The sequence below is a fragment of the Halyomorpha halys genome, unplaced genomic scaffold (assembly GCF_000696795.3).
Source record: "Halyomorpha halys isolate HHAL.00 unplaced genomic scaffold, Hhal_1.1 Scaffold95.1, whole genome shotgun sequence".
NCBI lineage: Eukaryota > Metazoa > Arthropoda > Insecta > Hemiptera > Pentatomidae > Halyomorpha > Halyomorpha halys.
This window is the reverse complement of record NW_027108063.1, coordinates 463,648-473,612: the sequence shown is the minus strand read 5'-3', so window position 1 is coordinate 473,612 and position 9,965 is coordinate 463,648. Positions and strand designations below refer to the sequence as shown.

Here is a 9,965-nt window from a genome sequence, read left to right as displayed (position 1 = left end):
ATTTGTATTTTGTATGCACTATATATTATTGTATTTTCCATTTAAATGTAAATAAAGAGGTTTTGAAAATAAAAAAATTTACCAGTGCAAGTATATATTTTATATTAAAAATATAAATAGTGGGTTGTATTTCGTAAAGCGATATCGGAATAGGTAATTACTTTTAGCTCGGTTTTCCTTAGTAAAAAAAAGTATTTTTGTCCAAAAAATGTCATATTTTTAATTATTAATAATTGGCCGATCGTATGAATTTTAATATGTTGGTAGTGAACAAAGAATTCATTTTTATTCTGTACAAATGGTCCAAATCCAAGATCTTGCAGGCAAAAAAATCTAAGTTGAGAGGGCTCGCAACTTTTAGCTAATTATGCCGTCATCCTCAGAGGTCTCAGACGCGAGGGAGTCATCGAACGAAGTTTCCCCAAACCTACGTGGGAGTGGCAATACGAACGGGAAAATATATGAAATTCCAAGCTAGAATTGTCACTCTTTTGTTTTTTATCACACACTATATCATTAACGGTTAGTATATTTAGTTTAGCCTTGCTTTTACTTCATAAAGATGCTTAGCACATACTTGTTGTAAGCCAAAATTTACATAATTTAATGGTCTGAACATTAATAAACCACATAGTTAAATTACTAGCAATTCCTTAGAAGTGATTGGCTATGAATCTAAAAATATATGGCGGCCATTTAAAAAAAAAATATTATTAGACAAACGTATCCACAGAGTGTAGTCAACTTTTTACATCGTCTTACGCAAAAATGTTTACATTAGAATCCATTTAAATAAATTGCTTTACAATAACTTGTAATTTTACAAGACAATTATTATGCTACAGACTATCAGTCCTATTCTAGCCTGACAGGAAAAGTAGAAATTATTAAATCTTATCTTTTATCTTTATTATAAAGATAAGTATCTTTATCATTATCGCTTTAAAAAGCTACTCGCAGGGCGCGTTTCAATTTTGAACCCTCAGCATGCCTCATTATAGCATTGTATGCCTTGGGTTGGGTACATCTGAAAGAACATTACTGCTGATAGTACAAGAGTCCAAGAGGAGAAAAAAGGCAGCACTCATATTAATGCTAGTTTAACGAGCTATAAAGTAGTTTACAATGTTCATCTTCGTAAGCGTAATAGTTTTCATGAAATTTGCTAGAATAAATTGATTTATAGTTGTTCGGACAAATTTTCATTTGCCAAATTTATATTCAAGTGTGAAGATCATAAAACCTACTACACCTACGAAGATAAGTATCATAAACTACTTTATAGTAAGTTAAATTTCCTTTATTTAGAGTGTTGGCAGAAATATGTGCGTCTTATGTATCTAGAGATATATTTTTTCAAAAATCCAACATTTTATACGAACAACTAGAAATTAGCATTTTGTAAGTTTATCTTGTTAAATATCATAAAAACTACTCCTACAAAGATAAACATTATTAACTATATTATAGTAAATATAACTAGATCTAATTTGAGCGCTGGCAGACATCTCTACGTCAAATGGTTTCTGAAATGAAGTTTTTCATAAATCAAACTTATTGTCCGAACAACTATAAATCAATTTATTTTAGTAAATATCATGAAAACTACTATTCCTATGAAGGTAAAGGCCAGAAACTTCTGTATAGTCCATTATACTAGCTTTAATTTGAGTGCTAATATAGATCGATACTGAGATATAGATTTCTCAAAATAAATTAACTAACTACTAATCTTTCAGTAGATTTTTAAGAAATTTCGCTTTTTAAAAAGATATATCTCGAGAACTATTGGACGTAAATAGCTCTTTTAAGGATAATATTTCAGCAAATTTACTATTCTTTAAAAAATGTGCTCTTAGGTTTTCTAGTGTTGCTGGTAGTTTTTAAGATATAGAGCTCCAAATGAAAAATTAGTGTATTTTAAGGTTTTGAAACAGCCGCCATTTTTTATTCCCCCTACGTATACTTGGCAGACTTATCAATTTTGACTATTAATTGTACATATTTTTCATTAAGGTAATAAAAAATTGGGGTGAGATAACTGCCTTTTTTTCTTCCCTGCTCTTGTACTCTCAAGAATACCTTAAGACAAAGAATACGCTAATTTTACAGGCCTTTCCTGATACTACTAGTTAATGCTAGACTAAACAATATTGTTTCAATGAATTTATTAGACAAAGTGGATATTGAATTTGAAACAAAAGTGATATGAAAAATAATATAGGCTACAGTTACCGCAAACCGTTCGTAATACTGAAAGCACGTATTTATTTTCCCGAAAAAAAACAAAAAACGACCATAATATAATGTTGATCGAACTGATTGGTGATGAAGTCAGTACTTAGTATCAAAAATTTATCGCTTGAATTGTAATCTAGTTCAAAACCTGAAATCGCTGGGTACCGATTTAAGAAAGTAGCCATATTTTTTTTTTTTAGTTTACTTAATTTTTTACATAATTTTAAAAACAATAATACTACATTACATAACACTATATATACTGATGTTAATAATAAAGATAATTTTCTTGTATAATTACTTCAGGAAGAGAGAAGTGTAAGCTCCGACGGCTTCGACGCTACTGACCGATAAGGACCAGTTCCTGGGCATAAATGTTGTGGTTGTGATACGCCCAGGACCGCGGGTTTTCCGGTTGGGGAAGTTTCCGGGCGCAAGAAACACCTCACAGAAGAAAAAATACACTTAGAGGAAAGGATTAAACATAAATTCTCAACCAGCGCGCTTTTGATAAGGATTTAATCTTTAAAGAAGGTAAATTATAATACAATGTAATAAACATGTAGTTTTTACTATTACTGTGGTTTTGTCTTCGGTAATTAAAAAAAAAAAAATAATTTAATCATTTCTTTCCATACAATATTTTCATGCAAATTCATAACCAGCAACACCACCTAAAGACTACTGGTAGTGATAATGATGAAAATTAAGTAAAGTCATTGATTAGATTTAAGAATAAATATAGTATTATTCAATTAACACATGAATTATGATATTAAAGTTACCTCTCTATGATTATTGGTATTTTACAAGGACATATCAACAAAACTATTTTGGAGAGGGGAAAAATCTAAACTTATGATACAATTTTATTTTCTCAACTCTAATGGATTTGAACTGTTCTCTTTTATTGTTGACCACAGAACAACAATTTTCTTTTCTATTCAAACACAATATATAAATACGAGAGCATTTGATAATAAGTACGTTTTGGTTACAGTTTTAAATATGATTTGTAATTACACCAAAACTGACTATTGAATAATTATTTAAAGTTCCTGACTAGCAAATTAAGAAAGAAAAATACAATAATAAAAAATTAAACTTTAAAAAAAAATAAATGTTGGCTATTTTCAAACATGATAAATAAATTTAATAAATACATAGGAATTTTATTGATTCAATATTTTTATAAATAAAATCCTTATTACTTAATTTAAAAGACATTGGCTTTTATTTTTTAAAGACTCTTTGAGTTAAATCTTTGACCACAATTATAGTACTTTGAAATAGGTTCTCAGACATCAAATTTCCCAATTTTTTGAGTTTTTCAAATTATTTGTGAGCCAATGACATCACCCATAATCCATAACATTAGCATAGCTTATCTAAATGTATTTATATAACAAAAATTAATAATAATGTAGTTCGTATTCTTTTAGTTAATGTACCTTCTCAATTCAATTATTTTTGCCTATTTTATTTTAAAGTGCCTACTAATGTATATCTTATAGATTCTAGTTAATGATTCTAAATAGTATCACATTAAATGAAATACTATGATACTATAATAAATACTAAATGAATTAAATGAATATCAATCTAATTTATATTTCTACAAATTTTAAGAACTCAATTGTTTTAATAGTTCTAGTAATAAATCAGAAATAATATTATTACTGAGAATTAATTACATAAATTTATAATCATAAAAATTTACAATTGAGTTATAACTTTTTTCTTTTTTATATTATTAGAATTTTGTTATTCATTGTATAAATACAAAAATATCCACTTATTTGTGCCTCATTGCAACTTGTTAAAAAGTAAGAAAATTGTTAATTGTAGTTAAAAATGTTTAATTGCTTGATAGTAGGTATACAGTAAATAGATTCAATACATAGTTCAGTTTAATTTTTAAATTTCACTAAAACTTGATAATAGCAATCTGCCAGAATATACAAGTTTAATGCTATCTTTTAAAAAATAAAATGTTATTCAGATTATTCATAATTAAAATAACATTATCAACAAAAGAATACTAAGATTTTACATGTGGAAAATTTTGTGTTTTAAAGTAAATAAGAATTTAATAACCAACTGTAATGTTTTAGTTTTTTGAATGTCATTTTTTATTAAAGCGGTAAAATAACTATGATACAATAATGCAATTGTTTTAGATTTTAGAAAACGCAAAATGACTCACTTTTCATATTCCTATAATTCTATTTATTTCATGGTGGATTGTATTATGATGATGATTACATCCACAACAAGAATTATGTTAAGCCGCCATTGTATAAATTTTTCAATAATCACTTAGATCTTGGGTCGCAGAAAAAAGTTGAGATACCGATTTAGCATGAAAACATTAACTCAATAGTATTTAAGCACCGTTTGAGTTAAATCATGTTACGTCTATACAAATATCTACCCTCAAGTGACTGCCATAGTCCTCTTAGGTGAATTTGGAGAATTGAGAATAAGAATAAGGCTGTTATTAATTAAGTTAGTAAAATAATAGCTTCTACCATCAATAAAATAGTAGCCAAAATTATTAATTAACCTTTACCACAATAAATTATTATGAGACACTAAGAATAATAAAACTGTGATTTTATCTTGTAAAATTTCATTTTTGAAATAATCAATTCTCCCTAAAGATACACTTGTCCTCTTGGTTTAAGGTTGACACCACTCCAAGCATAAAAATTTAAATTAATTTTTCCAAACCGAATTATTAAGCCTGCCTTCTTACATTTTCTGTAGCCTTGAATTAGTAACATAAAAAAGAAAAGAAGAAGTCTTTAAGAATGTTGATGCAACCTGAAAATGTTAATGAGAATTTATTTCTTTATGAAAGCCAATCCTTTATGATGAAGCTTTGTTGACTTAATACGAATATTTTTACTGGTATTTAGTGTGACAAAGCCAGATAGCAGGCCAATAAATCTTAGATAACAGATTCATATCGTAGCTAGCTTCCTGGTAGCATAGCAGAGGGAATTCCGATTAGTAAATTACTATTTTCAGGCTACTGACGCAAGATATTATCGAAGAATAGTTGACGAAACCATTGTCCTTATAAGAATATGAAAAATCATTAAGGATATGCATATTCAAAGATATGTCATTATGAATATAAACTTGCTATCTAAATGTAAACAGGAAAACAGAAGAGATATATCATCTACTCTTAGGCTACAGACAGAAAGAAAAGGAATTTAAAAAATTCAAGATTGCTTCAATATTTTATAACAATTACTAATACCATAGTAATAAGATATAGCTTATTAAAACTAAAAGAAAACTAGAAAGTCTTAAATTTTTAATCTGCAATGGCTTTTAGTGAATTTAGTTATTATTTTGAAAACTATTAATGAGAAGTATTTAAAAAAAATAAATAGTAAACATGAAAAAGACAGACAAAATAGAAAAATACATAAATTAAAAAAAGAAGATACTAGAGAGCCAGCCAATGAATTAAATAATAATTCCAGTTCAAGGCAGCTGCCACACTGTCTGGATGGGCATCTTAGTTTGGGTCTACCCTGTTTGTTTCTATCGAACTAGTCTTTGAGTGCTATCCAAAGAATTTCTCCTTTCTCCATTCAAATCATATGCCAACCTCAGCTAATGAACTTTATGAAGTCGACAACATTTACATCATTGTATTACATATGCTTATCAGCTCCAGATTCTTGTGTCTCTATCAAATTTCTCCTTCCTCAACAGAGCTATCATATGACACAAGATTTTTCCCTAAAATACCAACAAATCACTGTCATCAGCATTTGTCATAGTCGGGGTCAAGAGACTAAGGAGAAGTTTCCTTACTCCAGGAGAGTAACTTGTAGATTGTAGAGACACAGATAGACCAAAAGCGGCTATTATGATAAATAATAACATTAATTATTTTGTGATTACAGAGTGTGTATCACAAGACCTGGTTGCAGTAGTGATAAAGGTACCAGTGAAAACAGGAAAGAAAAGGCTGGTTTTCGCCTTAGCTTACTTCCCAGGCAATCAAGAAGAAGTACCACCGAGAAAGATAGAGGTCCTCATAAATTATTGCAAAAGGAATAATTATGAATACATCATTGGATGTGATGCAAATACCCACAATACAGTATAGAACAGCACGGACACAAACAAAAGGGGTGAAGAACTCTTGGAATATTTAATAGCAAATAATATAGATATTATTGATAAAGAAAATAAACCTACCTTTATGACAAGGAATAGACAAAAGATTCTAGATTTAACCTTAGCCAAACTTTGCATAAAGACAGCATAGTGTTAAAGGCTGATATGTCTTCCATGAAATCTCATTGTCTGATCATCAACAGATCAGATTTAATGTGGAGATTGGTCGGAGAAAAATACTAAGTATAAGAGTACATAGACTCTCAAACTGGAAACTATATGAGGAATTATTAATCTCAGGCCTAGGGATTGAAATGTACCCAATAGAAACAATTGAATCCCTAGAAAGGGCAGCAACTGAAGTGCACAATGCAATCCATAGCTCCAATGAGGAAAGGTGTCCCATAAAGAAAAGAGAGACAAAAAGGGATGTATTATGGTGGAACAAAACATTAAAAAATCTTAGAAGAAAAGGGAGAAAACTCTTCAATAGAGCAAAAGGGCAAGGGAGATGGGAGGAGTATAGAGAAGCCCTATCAGAATATAATAAAGAAATTAGAAAATCAAAGAGACAGTCTTAGAGGAAGTATTGGGAAGTGTTAAAAGATTCATCTTCAACTGCCCGAATACATAAGATCCTCCAAAAAGACCAGGACAATGGTCCTGTCTCTATCTGTAGATCAGATAAAACTTATACAGAGAACCAAGAGGAAACACTGAAAGAGTTATTGTTTAATAGTTCGGAATTCCCCACTACATTCATATCAGTTTGCCTATCAAGCGGGAAAATCAACAAGTTCAGTGCTACATTGTCTTGTTAAAAAGATAGAGAATTCTGACTATCCTGCGTGTCTAGGTGTGACAGGAGCAGTCAGAACATGCCCCATAGCAGCTATGGAAGCATTTCTGAACTTAACTCCACTACACATCTGGATGCAAAAAGAAGCCATGATGAGTGCCTTAAGTATAGAATGTGACTGGAATTATAAACCAGGAAATTATCAAGGACACTTAAAGATCCTAAATAAGATTAAGGGTAAAGAATGGATGAGTTTACTAAATGACCATTTACCCAAAAGACTTGATTTTGAAAAAAACTTCAAAGTATGTATTCCAGACAAAGAGATGTGGAGGAAAGGAGGCCCTAAATTTGAGAAGGGCTCAACCTAACATTGCTCTGGTATACAGATGGATCAGTTAAGGAAGGAAAAGCAGGGACTGGGGTTGTAAGACCAAATTGCAAAAAAAAAACCAAGCAATCAAACTGTCTTCCAAACTGAAATACACACAATAGAAATAGTGGCATTAGAAAACAATCCAAAAGCAAAAAAAAAAACATTTATATAATATAAGACAGCCAGGCTACTTTAATGGTAATAATGTTCTATACTATAAAGTCAGGGCTAGTCTGGAATTGCCTGGAAAGACAAAAGGAATTAGCCAGAGGCAATAAACTGACCTTGATGTGGACCCCAGGACATGAGGGGAATGAAGGAAACTAGATGGCAGATGACCTAGCAAGGAAGGATCAGAAATGATGCTTATTGGCCCTGAGCCATACTGCAACATATCTGGAACTGCAATCAGGAAAGTGTTTGACACCCGGGAACATAAAGATAAGGAAACATTGAAACCAGGCATGAAGCAATCCAAGCTCTTTATTGAAATATCAGAGGAAAAGGCAAAATTTTACCATAACCTTACTAGAAATGAACTGAGGATGATAACAGGACTCCTCATGGGCCACTGCCCCTTAAAATATCATCATACTATCATACATTGCCTTCATCATCATACATTTAGATTTGGTCTCATTAACCTAGAAGTCCAACTCCAAATCTGCCTTTTGGATTGTAAGAATAGTGTTTCTCAGCTCAGTTTTATCTCAGTATCTTGTAACAATGACAGCCCCATAACGCTTCAATTGACAATAGTTGGTGAGGCCTTTAATCCTAAATCTTTAGCTCCTTTCAAGGCCTAAAATAAACAGTATACATGCTATCCATATAGCAATCCATCACCATATAGCAGACGCTCATCTAAAACTAGCTTGAGTGTTGTGCTTTTTTGTTAATGTTGTGTATTAACATTAATGTGAGAACATGCACTACTAAAATCAATAAAAACTGCCATTTTGTATAAATAATAAGCCTATGCGATCTAAACAACTTTTACCTACTTCAGCACATTGGAAGGATGTTGGTTTAGTTGATATCTATGAATGCATAAGTAATTGGGTGCATTCCATTAAAAGCAACAAATACATTCTGTCCCATGCTTTCATACAAATCAATATACAGAAAGCTCTTTGCAACTATACATGTAAACATACAATTCAGACATGATGTCTTGATGATGACACTTTAAGTGTAAACATATGGTCAATAAAGTCTTGTTTTATTCATGTGTGAAAGGCATCCAATTACAACACCAACTTTCAATATTTATATATATCAAATTCACTAAAAATCCATCATAAATTTAAGTAGATATGGGGTTACATTACGTCTCTAAGGACAGATGAAGTTTTTTATTGTTTTTTCGGCTAAGACTCCCATTGGAGTCCTATACTGCCTAACCAAGGTTGGCATGGAGTTATAAGGTTATTTCTATAGTCTGTTTTTTTTCATTAAAATTTAATTATTCATTACTTATTTAATTATTTCATTTTATTCATCACTAGATTTCATTCCAAGTGTTGAAATAATTTTGATTTCAATATTGAATAAAATTTCATTCAACATTTAATTGTACAAGCGGCTATTCTTAAAACACAAACACTATTTGTAAGTAAATTTATGAATCTCACCCATAGAGTTTATTGAGACAGAGTGTATAGTGAATTGAAATAAATTAATAGAAAAAGTTGGAATGTTAGATTTACTCACTTATTTTGAAAATAAATAAATTAATCTTTCATAAATAGTTAGTTAGGAATTAAATATAATGTTTCAATGATTTTGATGGTTTCAGTGCTATTAATATTTTTGAAGTACACAAAATATAATATTCCATTTAATATAGTATGTCATTTAACATAAGTCTGTCAATAATTTTAAGTAGTAGAGACAGTAAGTAATAAGATTAACCAACATAAAATCATCATGAGGTTTACTTTTGATGTTCTAGTATAATTTATAATATTTTTCCCATGGTGATATTAAAAAAAATGTTGGACGCCAAGTATACAGTCTCATTTTAAAAATATTAAAATCCAGCCTAGTTGAGTTTTATTTTGTAGCAGACTTATAGAATAAATCTTTACCATAAAATTCTGGTAAGAATAGGTTGGTAACCTGTAGGATAATCCATCCTTCCTACCCTATATGGATTAAATATGGACATCAAATCCGATTAATAAAAAAACAAATATATTTTTTGCAATAATAAAAATTTAAATTTTAACACTCATATCACACTTATTAAAATAAAAGATATATATATGTATATAATCTATTTAATAACAGTTTCATATATATTATATATAGATTAATTTATTTCTATCTCACTAAAGAAATAAATATGGTAATTTCCAACACTAAGTCAGGAAAGGAATTAAATTATATATATCTAATCAAATT

At 29.8% G+C, this 9,965-nt stretch overlaps 1 protein-coding gene across 1 annotated transcript in view; it reads right to left on the bottom strand.

The window, feature by feature from the left end:
• Positions 1-2,605, bottom strand: part of LOC106677372 (putative ankyrin repeat protein RF_0381) — a gene marked incomplete at its 3' end in the record, with an annotated part of 22,098 nt that extends 19,493 nt beyond the window's left edge. The window contains 1 exon segment of the mRNA XM_014415257.3: positions 2,540-2,605.
• Positions 2,606-9,965: the final 7,360 nt, after the last annotated feature.